The following is a 14,546-nucleotide window of genomic DNA, read 5'->3' on the forward strand; positions in this document are numbered from 1 at the left end:
ACTATGCCAGGGTGGGGCCCCAGGTTCTTTCAGCTGAGAGCCTCTAAAGACCCTAATTATCAGGGCCCAAGCAACAGCCTCACTGACCTCCACGGCGAAATGGCTGAGGGCAGGTCCCAGAGACTCAGTGACACCCCCTCGGGGGCTCCCTCGGTGCAGACAGTGTTCATTAAATGAATGTGGACTGCCTAAGGCCTGAACTGCTCTACTTCCAAGCAAGACAGATAAGATGGGTGCAATTCACACCTACTTGTGAAATTCAAGTTCCCACCTGGAGCAGAGACCCAAATGAAGCGGCAAGACCTCCTGAAGCTTAAACAAACAGAAGCTGGCGGCTGACAATAGAGATGTTAACAGCCCCTGATGGGTTTGCTCACACGTTTTCACTCTCACTGTGTCCGTCCCTGTCTGCCCTGCCAAGGCCAAGTTTCCTTAGCCCAGGAGTCGGCAGAAGTCACTTACCAACAGTCAACTATCCAAACACAGTTTCAAATCATATCTAAGTACTTTGTCCTCACGAACTCAGTTCGGAGCCCCAGGGCACGGCCCCGCTCCTGGGCTGACAACCTGCCTGAGCGACCCTGGTTTTGAGGGCCCAGAACACCGGCCCACCACTCCCAGGGTCTCTGGGCTTCGGGCAGAGCTGCTCCCAGGGCCTCTCTCAGCTCACTGACCCTTCTTCCCACCCCACAGCCAGCCTCATCAACAGAAAGGATTAGGCAGGTATGAAAAGCCTGCCAGGGCAGGGCAGAAGTTGCAGGGCTCCTGTCAGGGAGGCCAGGGCACCTGCTGGGGCACAAGGCACAGTGGTCCACTGGCCAGAAGAGGCCCTGGTCCCCTGAACCCACCTGGCCAGAGCCTCCCTATGCCTCTGGCCAAAATTCTATCCAGTCCAGCCTCACAGGGCAGGGGTCTGTGGCCACCTGTGCATGAGGCTGGGCCCTGGAATGGGGGTCGTGGTGGAGGTGAGAGAAGAATGTCAGGCTAAGCCAGGCGGGGTGGGGGGAACCCTGAAGAATTTCTGCAGCTGAGCTGAGGGTGGAGCAGGGCAAAGTGAGAACCACAGGCGGGATGGGCCTGCAGACCCACCTAGACAGAGGATGCTCAAGCCCGCGTTCAGGTTGAGAGCTAGTCAGGGCCAGGACAGAGACCCTTCACCTAAGGGCAAAGGCCCAGTTTGTTCCCCCACCCCAGCTCTCTTCCCCCAAAGCTGCTCTGTCCAGCTCCCGCCAAGTGCGCACCTGACACCTAGGACATCAAGGTCACGCAGAGCTGTGGACAAGACCCAGGCCAAATCTCCCTTTTGGAGGGACCCTGCCCACAGCCATGTACCCCACTTTTTAGAAGAGACTTCTGCTCCAGTCACAGAAGCTGCCGGAGCCTTGCAGACAAGCCTGCCTTCCTTGCCCCACCTCCTTCCTCTCCTCCCCAAGAGGACAGCTTCCGCCCCAGTCCCCCAACTGCAGGGGGAGGTTGCTGGAACCCAAGGGAGACTGGAGGCAGTGTGTCCGTGGGCGTGGAGCAGCCTTCTCACAGCCGGGCCACCCTCTGCTGCCTGCCCCTCAGCTGCAGCCCCTGCAAACCCAGGGCCCATCCGTGGCACGATTGCTGAAGAAGTTAAAGGCACCTAGGCCCCTGGCTGGGCTCTCACTCTCTCGCTCTCTCTCTCAGAAGGAAGCAGAACTTCAATTTAACAACCTTGCCTCATGCCTACCTACCCTGGAGAATCTCGAGATGAAAGCAAGCTGGAGCCGGGCGGTCCAAAGTATCTCCAGAAGAGCATCCCGTGAGGCTCAGCTCCTTTTATCCGGTGCATCACCCCAGCACCCAAAGAGCCACCGCATCACCCCAGGCACAGCTAAGCAGCAAAGGCCCAGGGCTTTGTCCCAGGGACTGATGTCCTCAGACTTGTCACAAGCCCATGAGCTCCCAGGCCCCGGCTGGGCCCCGGAGAGCACATTGCTGCCGGCCCGTTGCCTGAAACTCGACGTCCTCATGCACAACATTGATCAAAGAGGACAGTAGACATCTGGGTGGTGGGGCATGGGGCATTTTCCAACTGAAAACTGCAGCACACATGTGTTAACTGCAACCTGCTGAACCTTGCGCGGAGAGAGGAGGGGGCAGAGGGGTGTGCAGCTGTGACTGCTGGGCCTGGAGCAGGCAGGAGCCTTTAGCCTGGGCGCTGGGTGGACGGGAGCCGGCAGGCAGGAGGGAGGGGTGTGTGGAGGGGGAGAATTTGGGAGCAGGGCCTCCTCCCACAAAGGAGGATTCGGATCACACTGCCCTCCTACTTCCTAGGTCCTCCTCCACTCCCAGGCTGCTGTCACCTCTCTCTGCCATTTGTTGTGGCCTTTTTGATCTCCTCCACTGAACTGTGGTTCTGTTTGAGAGAAAGGGCAGGCAGGGTCTTCCACGGCCTTTGCAAACCAAGTGCCTGCTGGTGCCTGACAGTGACCCCAGGTTGGGTTTCTCAGCCATGTCATGTGACGTGTCTCATCCCCCAGCCTGCAGCCATGCCCGGCACCCAGGGGAAACTCCTCACCATACCTCTACACTCCACCCATGCCTGGCCATCCTTCTGCAGCCATCCAAGCAGCCACCTGCCCCCTGAGAACTGCATTTTATGTCACTTGTCATTCAACACACACAGCCATCTGTGTGTTAACAGAGCAGGAACACGCTCAGTTGTATGTTTAAATAATCCTGCTGGGAACACAGGCCTGGGAACCAGGCTACCTGGGTTCAAACCCTAGCCACATGACCTTGGGTAAGACCCTTATCCTCCCAGTGCTTTTCCCTCAGTCTCTGAAGTGGGGTAATCATTACACCTCCTCATGGGGAGTTAAGGATCAGTGTGAAGAGCTGGGACAGGGTTGGGCCCTCAATAAAAGTGAATGGTTTATGGACTTCCCCGGTGGTACAGTGGTTAAGAATCCGCCTGCCGATGCAGGTGACACGGGTTCAATCCCTGGTCCGGGAAGATCCCACATGCCGCGGAGCAACTAAGCCCGTGAACCACAACTGCTGAGCCTGCACTCTAGAGCCCGCGAGCCACAACTATTGAGCCCACGTGCTGCAACTACCGAAGCCTGCGCACCTAGAGCCTGTGCTCTGCAACAAGAGAAGCCACCGCAATGAGAAGCCCACGCACCGCAGCAAAGAGTAGACCCCGCTCGCTGCAACTAGAGAAAGCCCGCGCGCAGCAACGAAGACCCAACGCAGCCAAAAATAAATAAATTAAAAAAAGAAAAAGTGAATGGTTTAGAGGGTATCTCTGGCAGCTGGTGGCAGCGGGTGGCCCCTGGGAGCAGGGGGTCTGGGGAGATGCTGCCGGGCTCGGGCCTCCACTCACCCGTCTCCTTCCTCTTGCCCAACAGTCTTCCTCCAGCTAGGCTGGCTCCTCTTGTGGTGGGGTCTTGGCACAGAAGGTTTTCTCCCCATAAGACCTTCCTTTACCACATCTGCAGTTTCGAATTCAAAATCCATCATACCTAGAAAGCCTTAGTGAAGGACTTTGCTCAAGTGTGATGACACTTTCTTTCAGGAGTTGACAGCTCTCTTCTGGGGCCCACTGTCCCTGTCCTAGTTCTCTCAAAGAACCCATAGAACTTTCTCTTCACTGCATTCTGCAGCCCTGGATGTGATGGCCCACACATGGCCCCTCAGCAGTCCCCATTCTGTGCCTCTGCCCGAGGGCTTCTCAGGCTGCTCACTGCACATGGACCAGGCAGTGAAAGTGCCAGGGGGCCCAGGGCCTCTGGAGGCAGCCCTCAACCAATGACAGATGGCAGCTGGTGGATAAATGACACTTTGAGGCCTGTGCTACATGGTCTCCCACAGACCCCAGCCAGGCTGAGCTCAGTGGCCCTCTGCAGTAGTTTTGATGATGTGCCCTCTGTTGGCCTCCTTCCCTTCCTTGTCTTATTTCCCTGCTCCCCTATCTGTGCTTCCCAGACCACTTCCCAAATAAACTACTTACACTTGAATCTTTGTCTCGGGGTTTGCTTCCGGGTGAACTCAAACTAAGACACACTCACTTGCTTACATGAAGAGCAGGGCCTGCTGTGTTTGTCTTTCTATCCTCAGTACTCAGCACACAGCATCTGGCACTTAGGAGACTAAAGAGATGAACCAAACTGCAGTCCTTCCAAATTTTTCCACGGACTCCACATCTGCGTAGGAATCGGACGGCGTTCTCAACCTTTAATTAACAGGATTGAACTCTCGGATTGTCAGGGTTCTTGGTTGCAAACAATAGAAACTGACTGCAGCTAACCAAAGCAGAGAGGAATTTAAGGAGAGCGTGTATGTGCAAGTGTGGAGGTGGAGGTGGTGGTAGAGATGGCTCCCAGAATTGACTGGGGGCTGGGGGACCAGGTTTGGGCTGGTGGGAGGCCAGGGAGCTCTGTGGTCCCACTGCTAGTGACTTAGTAGGAACAGGCTGCCAGGTAGGAAAGCTCTCCACTTTCCACCACATCCTAAGGTCTCCTGCTCGGCTGTCAACATCCTGCCACAGAGGGTCTGCTGGGTCAAACCTATGTCACAAGCCAGCCCCAGCTGCACCAGGTGAGGGGAGGAGGGGCTGGCCCCTTCAGCTTCCACAGAGGGAAGATGCCAGCACTCTCCCTCAAGACCACCGAGCGGGGGATCTCCGAGAGAGAGACTGGGGTACCCGCAGGAACAACACCTTTGAATAGGGTTGGATGGTGATCACCAGAAAATGCAATGTTCATTGGCTTTTCTTTATTCCTTCTCTCCCACTCACGGGGCGAAGCTTGGGCTCTGTGAGTTCCGCCACCCTCCTCACTCCGTGACCTCTGTCGAGCACTGGTCTTTCTCTGCCACGTTTTGAGTCCTCTTCCAATCTGTCGGTTACCTTCTCACTCTCGTCTCTGACCATCAACCCTGCTCATCACCATCTCCCCCACTGCCCGGTGTCCGGCCTCCAGCAATGGATGGCCTGCCGGTCACCTAGTGCTGCTTTTTCCAGCTCTTGCCTGGAGCATGTGATACACGTCTCTCTAGAGCCTTCTGTGGCTGTCAGTGACCAACCCATTCCCACCCAGGCTTAACTCGCCACCAGCTCCTTCTCCCCAGGCCCTCTTGCTTCCTCTTCCTCTTTCAACTACACCCACTGGCTGGGTCTTCCTGCCAAAGCGACTCAACATCCCCCGCCTCCCACCATTTCATCCCATTTGAATTACTTCTGATAGTTGATAGTTACTTTTACAAATTCCACCTCTTTCCTGGCAATCCCTCTCGTCGACCTGTGTCCTCAGCCATTACACGGTGGCCTGCTCTCCCACTATCTTCACGAGCATTTACTGAATGGCTATTTTCAAGGCCTGATTCCAGATACAGTGGAGGAAACAAGCACATGTTAAGCCTTCAGGGGGCTTCCTCCACTGGAGGGAGAATAAGACATACTAGAGGTTTTTAACTGCAAGAGGGCATGCAGTGAATGCCAAACTATGGAGCTTCCCTGGTGGCGCAGTGGTTAAGAATCCGCCTGCCAATGCAGGGGACACGGGTTCGAACCCTGGTCCGGGAAGATCCCACATGCCAAAGAGCAACTAAGCCTGTGCACCACAACTACTGAGGCTGCACTCTAGAGCCCGTGAGCCACAACTACTTAAGCCCGTGTGCCTAGAGTCTGTGCTCTGCAACAAGAGAAGCCCCCGCTCGCCACAACTAGAGAAAGCCCGCGCGTGGCAACGAAGACCCAACACAGCCAAAAATAAACAAATAAAATAAATAAATTTATTTTAAAAAATGCCATACTAGGTGGGTGGGCACTGAGGGAATTCACAGGGGGCAGCAGGGAAGGCCAGGTGCACACGGGCTTGGGGGCAGAGGAAGGCACAGGGAGGAGGGAGCATAGCCAAACCCTGTTTGGAGGGGAGGATCGGGTAGGGAACAGCGTTCCTCACAGGAGAGTCCTGCGGAAGCTCTAACAGTGAAGTTGCTGGCCAGGTGGTGCGGGAAGGTCAGGACAGAAACTCCTGTATCTGTCAGCTGGGGCCACTGTGTCCTGCTTTGGACTCTCAGCTCTCCTTTCTGTGTAGCACACCTGCCTGGGTCCTCACCGACCTCTGGCATGACTAGTGGTCCCAGGAAGTGGGCTTCCTGCTATCACTGGCACAGCTTCTCCCTCCAAAGAAGTTAGGAGCAGTATGACATGGCTTCTGTCAGAGAGAAAGTGGTTGGAATTCAAAGCCTACATCAACTACACTGTCTTCTCCGCCCGAGACTACTATTCCAAGGGTTTTCAAGTGTAAACTCCCTCGACCTCTTGCACCGCAGCCTCCAAATGCTCTCCCTCACGACCTCTCTCCGGGGTCAGAGGAAGGCATGTCTTCTCTCAGCTGGAGCTAATCTTGGGACCCGTCTGCCACCCTGACTGTCGCACACTGAGCACCTCCTACTCTATCCCTTATCCCTTATTTCCAGGTTCCATTTTCAAGCCCTTCATCTCTCCTGACACCTTCTTTTTTTTTTTTTTTTTAATTTATTTTTATTTATTTATTTTTGGCTGTATTGGGTCTTCGTTTCTGTGCGAGGGCTTTCTCTAATTGCGGCAAGCGGGGACCACTCTTCATCGCGGTGCATGGGCCTCTCACTATCGTGGCCTCTCTTGTTGTGGAGCACAGGCTCCAGACGCGCAGGCTCAGTAGTTGTGGCTCACGGGCCCAGTTGCTCTGTGGCATGTGGGATCTTCCCAGACCAGGGCTCGAACCCGTGTCCCCTGCATTAGCAGGCAGATTCTCAACCACTGCGCCACCAGGGAAGCCCCCTGACACCTTCTTGTAGGCCACACACAAGCTTGTTTCTTTCCTTCTGCTCTTCGCTTCACAGCTGTGCTCCTTGAAAGAAGGGTGTAGGCACCCCATCTTTTTTTACTTCCCAATCACTGCATTCCAACTCCGCCACCCCCAACTGCACTGACACTGCTGGCAAAAGTTGCCAGTGATGTCATGGTGGCTCCCCATCCAGGTGTGGTCTTCCAGTTTCATCTCACCCCTCAACCCCTCCCTCCTGCTTGACACCCTCCTCCACTCTCCTCTACGCTGCTTTCATTCTCTGGGTCCTACCTCTCTGGTCTTTCCTTCTCAGCTATTTTCACAGGCTCCTCTTCCTCTGTGGGCCACTTCCTACATCCATTCATTCTTCAAGCAGTAATTGAGCGCCAAAAATGAGCCAGGCATGGTCCTCCCCAATGGAGCCCTGTCCCTGGGATTCTGGACTCCTTCTACACTTTCCATGGAACGTTTTGTTCCCCCCACCCCCATGGTTTTAAGCTGTCACTGCTGATTCTTGAATCTCCAAATTGGATGCAGACTGCCCTCCACTGCAGTCCTTACAGAGCCTCTCAGCCTCAAGTGCCAGTGAGAACCCATCTTTTGGCCCTGCCTCCCCTGCTTCTCCTGGATTTCCCACTTCAGAGTTCTTTCTGAAATATAAATTTGACCTTGTCATTACCCTGCTTCCACGACCACCATGGGTTACCCCCACCGTGGGAGTACATTCTCAGCTCACGGCAAGTTTTGTATGCCCGGGCTCGCCACCTTGGCCTCTCTGGTCTGCTGCTTTTTGAACACACCAATGCCCGTCCCACAGAGGGCTTTGGTCAAGTTGTTGCCTCTCCCTGGAATGTTCCTTTTTGTCATACAGTCACAACTGTATGACAGCTTCAACTGTAAGAGAAGCTTTCCTATTTTCTTTCTTTTTTTCTTTTATAGTCTTTTTTTTTTTTTCCCCAGCCGCACCACACAGCATGTGGGATCTTAGTTCCCCAACCAGGGATCGAACCCATGCCCCCTGCAGTGGAAGTCTTAACCACTGGACTGGCAGGCAAGTCCCGCTTTCCTATTTTCTTTATAGACTTTATGTAATAAATTTGCTGTGGTTCTCCCAACTAACTATAAGCTCAGTTTACTTCACAAACTTGTTTATGAGCACCTACTATGTTCCAGGCGCTGTTCTAACATTGTGAATGTTAAACTCATTCAGATCCTGCAACAGTGACCTATGAAGAGGGATTCTTTTTTTTTTTTTTTTTTTTAGAGTCAAACACTTATAATTTTTTTTTTTAATTTTATTTATTCATTTATCCATTCATGGCTGTGTTGGGTCCTCGTCTCCGTGCGAGGGCTTTCTCCAGTTGTGGCAAGCGGGGGCCACTCCTCATCGCGGTGCGCGGGACTCTATCACGGCCTCTCTTGTTTGCGGAGCACAGGCTCCAGACGCGCAGGCTCAGTAGCCGTGGCTCACGGGCCCAACTGCTCCGCGGCATGTGGGATCCCCCCAGACCAGGGCTCGAACCCGCGTCCCCTGCACTGGCAGGCAGACTCTCAACCACTGCGCCACCAGGGAAGCCCCTGAAGAGGGATTCTTAACCCTTTTTATAAATGAGGAAACCGAACCCCTGGAGCTGTGCAGCTTGAGCAAGGTGATGTGTTCACTGCAAGGGTCCCTGCTGGACCACTACGCTGTGTTGCCTCTCAGAGCAGGTATCTGTCTTGCCCATGGTAGTGCCTACAGCAGTGCCTGCTACCTAGTAGATACTCAATAAATATTTGCTGCCTGGATAACCAAATAACCATCCCCTACAAAGGACAAAGCCCCATCCACTTGCTGAATATGGTGGGAGAAGTCCTCTAGGCTAGGATTCCCTCTGTAGGCTCGGTGCTTGTCAGCTGTTCTGCTGTGTCTAGAGCACACCACGGATGGGAAGCACCCTTCCTCCACCATCTTCTTGGTGAACATCAAAACCTCAGTAACTTCAAGCATCACCTCCTCCATGAAGCCTTCCCTGCCTGGACACCCCTCCCCCACAGCAGACTTGGCCCCTCCCACCTCTGTGCCCTCACAGTATCCTGTACAGGCCGTGTATATATCTTGCATAGACCTGGCGTCCATCAGGGCACTTGTCTTGGATTACACCTGATGTGCATATAGTTATCATTAGACCCTTTCACTGTTTCAAAGGGTCTCAGCTTGGTGGTTAATTTATATGGTCACCTGACCCGCCCCAACGTGGTCTCATTCGCACTCACCTTGCAACCCCAGTGCCAAACACACTGTCTCAAACAGGCAGGTGCTCTTTCTTAGGAAGGAACGAATGAACAAATATTTGATCTGATGGTGAAAAATGCCATCCATTTGAGGAGTAGCAGGAAAAGCAACTATCAGAAGACATGGTTTATGGTTCCAATGTCATTACTAAACTAGCTGCATGACCTTGGCCAAGCTGCTTAACATCTTTGGGCCTCAGACTGCCAGTTTTTTAAAATGAGCAGGTTGGATTAAATGACCTATGAGCTCTATGCCAACTCTAAGATTCTATAATTCAGTGCTAATATCCCCTTTAAATAGAGGAGGACCTAGTAGGCACCATAGGGAAAAAGTTAATGCAGCACCTGAGTAAACACACCATGAAGTCCTGGAGGAGAGAGGAGTACTGCTGCAGCTCCTGGGGCTGTGCGGGAACTCTCTTCACTCCTCCCTTTCTGAGCTCTGCCATGCTGTTGCTTGTCGCTGCAGGTTGGCATTTTTGAAATGGTCATTTTTTTCTTCTCTAAACTGTAAGCTCCTTGAGGGCAGGGTCTAAGTCTTATATTTTAAATCTTGAAGACCCAGCAGGTAGTTAGAAACTGGCATGTATTTTGTGGTTGCTGATGATAATGGTCATATAGAGATCCAGTCAAGTGTGAGACACTGGGTGGCAGATTTAATGAGTAATAAACCAGAGAATGAAGAGAAAGCCCTGGAAATTAGCAGCATTGTTCTACTATCAATAGCATTCAAATTGCATGCCTGTGTATTAAGGAGCAACTTAAATGCATATAGAAAGAAATATGGTCCCTTCAAGAGGAATAACGTGGATCCAGAACAAGGAAACCTCTGCCAATTCTATATTTATCTTCCAGCAAGCCGGAACTGAGAATTCAATTTGCCCACTTTTCTGAATTTGTTGACTATAAAAATGCATAAAATATAGGAAATAGTAAATAAGTACTTAATAGTGAAATGAAATAGAAAATGCTAAAATATATTATAAAAATATTAACTTTTATACAAAACATAAACCTTCACCGGTATAAACATATGCATTAAAAACATTGATGTGTAAATCTTGTAAGCAGTTTCAATAATAAAGGACTAAGGTATAGATCTAGTATCTCCCACATTCCTTATACCAATAAAATTATACAGGAATAGAAAGTTAACTAAGGATATGCAGCTTACCAATAAGAAGAGAATTAGATCAACAGTAGCAGCAGATCTAGTAATTACGACCAAATCAAAACATGAACCCTAAGCTGTGGCAAATCAAGTATAGCTGCAAAAAATATAATGTGGAAATCTCACCTTAAACGCAGTCAATAATTTCTTGCAGTCCCCCAGAGAGGGTAAAAATAGATTTAGCCAGAAAGAAAAAGAAGACTGAATACATTTCATAGTTTAAATATTTAGTGAGCATTTTGGGAAAAAAGGAGATTGTCATTTTAAAATTACATACTTCAAAGATAATGAACAGTAGTATAATTAAGAAACGTTTTGAAAAAAAGTTGGCTGGAGATATTAAGTTTATAATATTACATCAAAAGCTGTGCTCTGATATGGACTCTATAGAGGACACCAGAAACTGGAGACAGCAGAGATAAGCAGAACAGAAAGACCAGATTACAAGAGAAGCTGGAATAAAGAGGGTGAAGTACTTGGCCTAAGATTTGCAAACTTACATTCTGGCTCGGTTTGCAGTAGTAGGGGTTTTAGTTTCTATCACCTCTATTCCAGCTGAAGTGACAGCTGCAGGAACAGTTTACCTGGAACAATTGCTATTACACCAACTCTCTGCTGCAGAACATATGTGCCTCTCTTACTCTGTCAAAATCAAACTTTTCTGCAAGCGTTCAAAGCCCTGCAGCCTTCACACTCTTCTGTCCCTCAGAAGCATCACTGCTTTCTTCATTGATTCAATAAACACCAATGAGTGAGTAAGTGCCGACTCTGCCTGGCACTGTTCTAGGCACTGGGCGTGCATCAGTGAACAGGAACAAAATGAACAAAACTTCCTGCCCCATGGGGCCTACAGCCAAGGGGAATTCTATACCCAGTTCTTATTGTCTACATTATCTTCCAGTGATTCACTGTAATGACCAACGTTCTCTTAGTATGTCATATCTTCATGGCATCTCCTCCATGATACAAAGCCTTCAAGGGTAAAAGCCAAGCTTTCTAAATTTTCAAATCTCCTTTTTCCATCCAAGCCCTTAATTTAGTGTTAAGCACAAAGTACTCAGTAACAAAACAAATCCTTCCTGTAGGAAAATAAATAAATAAAAAGAAATAGTAGAACCAGCAATCCTTTCTTTTTTATATATATATAAATTTATTTATTTATTTATTTATTTATTTATTGTTTGGCTGCATTGGGTCCTCGTTGTTGCGCGTGGGCTTTCTCTAGTTGCGGCAAGCGGGGGGCTACTCTTCGTTGCAGTATGCGGGCTTCTCACTGCGGTGGCTTCTCTTGCTGCAGAGCACGGGCTCTAGGCGTGCGGGCTTCAGTAGTTGTGGCACGCGGGCTCAATAGTTGTGGCTCGCGGGCTCTAGAGTGCAGGCTCAGTAGTTGTGGCGCACGGGCTTAGTTGCTCCACGGCATGTGGGATCTTCCCAGACCAGGGCTCGAACCCGAGTCCCCTGCACTGGCAGGTGGATTCTTAACCACTGCGCCACCAGGGAAGTCCCAATCCTTTCTAAATATATTGTCTTCCAGCTTCCATAGGAAGCTGTTCATTAGTCCATTTGACTCCACAATAATCCTAGGAGGAAACAGGGCAGGAGTCGTGATCTCTGTTTTGTTAAAGAAGTTCCTTATAGGTTAAGGGACTGGACTAATAACACACAGCTGGTAAGGCCCCTCACAAAGCAGCTGAAACAGTACCAGACTTAACTGAAGCTGACAAAAGGCAGTGAATGCCTTCGAAGAAGATGGGCAAAGATCAGACCCTCTGGGAGGATCTAGGAACAGGCCTAAGTGTTTAGGCAACTAGCCCTTTGCGGATGTGGCTGGGGCACCCCACAGCTAACAGCCGTCACCAGATGCCAGCAAACAAGCACAGGGTTGCAAACACACCCTGGAACTCTAGGGTGACAGAAACGTCCCCCTACCAAATACAGGTGTCATGAGGCACAGGGCTCAGCATCTTTCAGGCCCACTCTCGGAAAGGGCAGGAAGTCTCTCCCTTTTAGAAGTGGAAGTGAGGGTGGCCTGGCCCCAAGGCAAAGCTAAGGCTGCTAAAAGAGCGGGTGGATCCCAGATGCTGCTGCAGCTGCCCCACAGCCAGTCAACCCCATGACTCAGGAGAGGTGGGTCTGCACTAAAGCAGGCCAAATGCCTGGTGAAAATGGCAGCAAGGAGAGACTGGGCCAGGGAGGGCTTTTGTCCCATAGTCCCAAGGAAAGGGTCAACCGTGTTCCATGAAATTTAAAAGAATCTCACGTGCCACTGATGTTCAACGATACAAGAAACTGCAGGGCATTTCTGGCTTCCTTTCTTTTCTTGATCAATTCAGATTTTACTTTCAGACTCAAAAGAAAACTTTCTATCCTTTAAAACTCACAATCACCCAACACCTAATTTTTATCCCTCCTAGGGTTGACACAGTAAGTATCTGATATTGATTTTGGAAGGTCTTTTGAGGGACTCAGATGTGGCCTGGCCCCTGCCTTCAAGGAACTTACAGTCCAGTGAAGGGGGGTGGAAGAAGATGTTCAGGAAATGATTAAGTTACAAAACTAGAGAGCACATGATTAGGGTGCACCAAACATGGGTAAAGGGAAGTGGGCAAGCAAGGTCTACTCCGCTGATGACAGAGTGGATGACATGGGCATGGCTGGAGAGAGGAATGAACACAGCAGGTGGGGAGCAGCAGAGTGATGGAGAGAATGATGAAAAGAAAGAGACCTCAGGATGATCAGGTGATGATCAGGGAGAGGCAGACAGAGTCAGGGACGAGAGAAAACTGGAGATCAGAGACACCAGGGGTTGGAGAGGAGAGACTAGGATCCAGGAAAGGAAAGAGGAAAAGCTATGAATAAGTCACTCCTTACACTCTAAATTTGCTTCAACAGTGAAGCATCTGTACTTAAAACTTTCCTCGAAACTGGAGGTCAGAAACACAGTAAATGCTCATAATCCATGGCTACTATGTGTCAGACACTGGGCTTTAACACATTATTCACTTCATCCTGAGAGTTAGGTATTTTTCCCACTGTATAGATGAAAAACCCAGGCTTTGAGGAGTTCATTAGGACTGACTAGCTGGTAGCCAGCAGAGTAGACCTTCTGTCTTTGATGCCAAAACTTTTTAATTACTGGCTATGCTACCTCCCAGGGGCTCTTCAAGACCAATTCTTCTATTTCGGTTTAGACCTACACTGTTTGGGACATCCCTACTTCCTCCTGAACATTTAGGGAGTGCAGAGAAATCAGAAATAGCTTAACTTAATTGACCAGACTACAGGGTTCTCTTTTCTCTCACTAAAGTCTCTCCAAGGAAGTGGGTGATCTGAATTTTGACTCTCAGCATTTGATGGGTCTTAGCTTTGCTTAAGAAAGCAGAGGTTTGTTAATATCTTATTAAGGCACCAGCTTATTCCAGTCAGGGATTCTCTTCTCAATGCTTCTAGAAGGAATTTTTCTTTCCTTCTTTCCATCTACTACTCTCCCCCTCTCCCTGCAGCTGCAGGTGAAGTCAAATAGCTGTTCACAGGTCTAGCGGCCTTCTTGGGGAATCCCCAATCTCTGTTCTCCTTGAAAATGGCTCTTTCAGGGCAAAGCAGTGAGCCTCATGATATGCCCTTGCCAACCAGAGCCATTGTGATTTTGTGGGGAGGGGGGGAATCACTGGCCATCTGCCTATCTCTTATCTCACCCTGCACATCTGCTTTGGAATATTAACAAAGCCTGCCTGTGAAGAAACCACCGTGTATATGTTTAAACGTCATGTCGCCCAGTACAGACTAGTTAACAAATGGTTTTCAACTGGAAAAGAGCTGGCTGCAATCTGACAAACCTTTACTAGCAGTCCTGTTCAAAGTAAGTATTACTATTATTGTTCTTGGAGCCTTCTTAGGTTTCGTCCCAGCATACCCACCTGAGTTAAACCTGTAGGAGGCAGCTGTTATCTGAAGGTGAGCAACTCAGTTCACTGATGGTTAATTACTTTAAGGGGTCCTGGATCTTAAGACCAAGTTGAGTTTCTGCTAGAGACCTCCTTCTCTCTCTCTTTGCCCCCAAGTATCTCATGGGTTTATAGGGATGAGTGGGAAGGAAATAAAGCCGTTTATTTTGCAAATAGCAATGAGGCCTGACACTTACTCAATCTGACAATGGCAAAAGTCTTTCTCTCCTTCTTAAAGACAAAACAAACAAGCTGCTGCCTTTTTCTATACCTGCAGAGAGCCAGATGCCTATGGGATCGCATCTGGTAGTGCCAATGTTAAAGGCTGCTGCCTTTTAAATATATTTTACTATA

This window comes from Balaenoptera ricei, chromosome 8 (assembly GCF_028023285.1).
Source record: "Balaenoptera ricei isolate mBalRic1 chromosome 8, mBalRic1.hap2, whole genome shotgun sequence".
Classification (NCBI taxonomy): domain Eukaryota; kingdom Metazoa; phylum Chordata; class Mammalia; order Artiodactyla; family Balaenopteridae; genus Balaenoptera; species Balaenoptera ricei.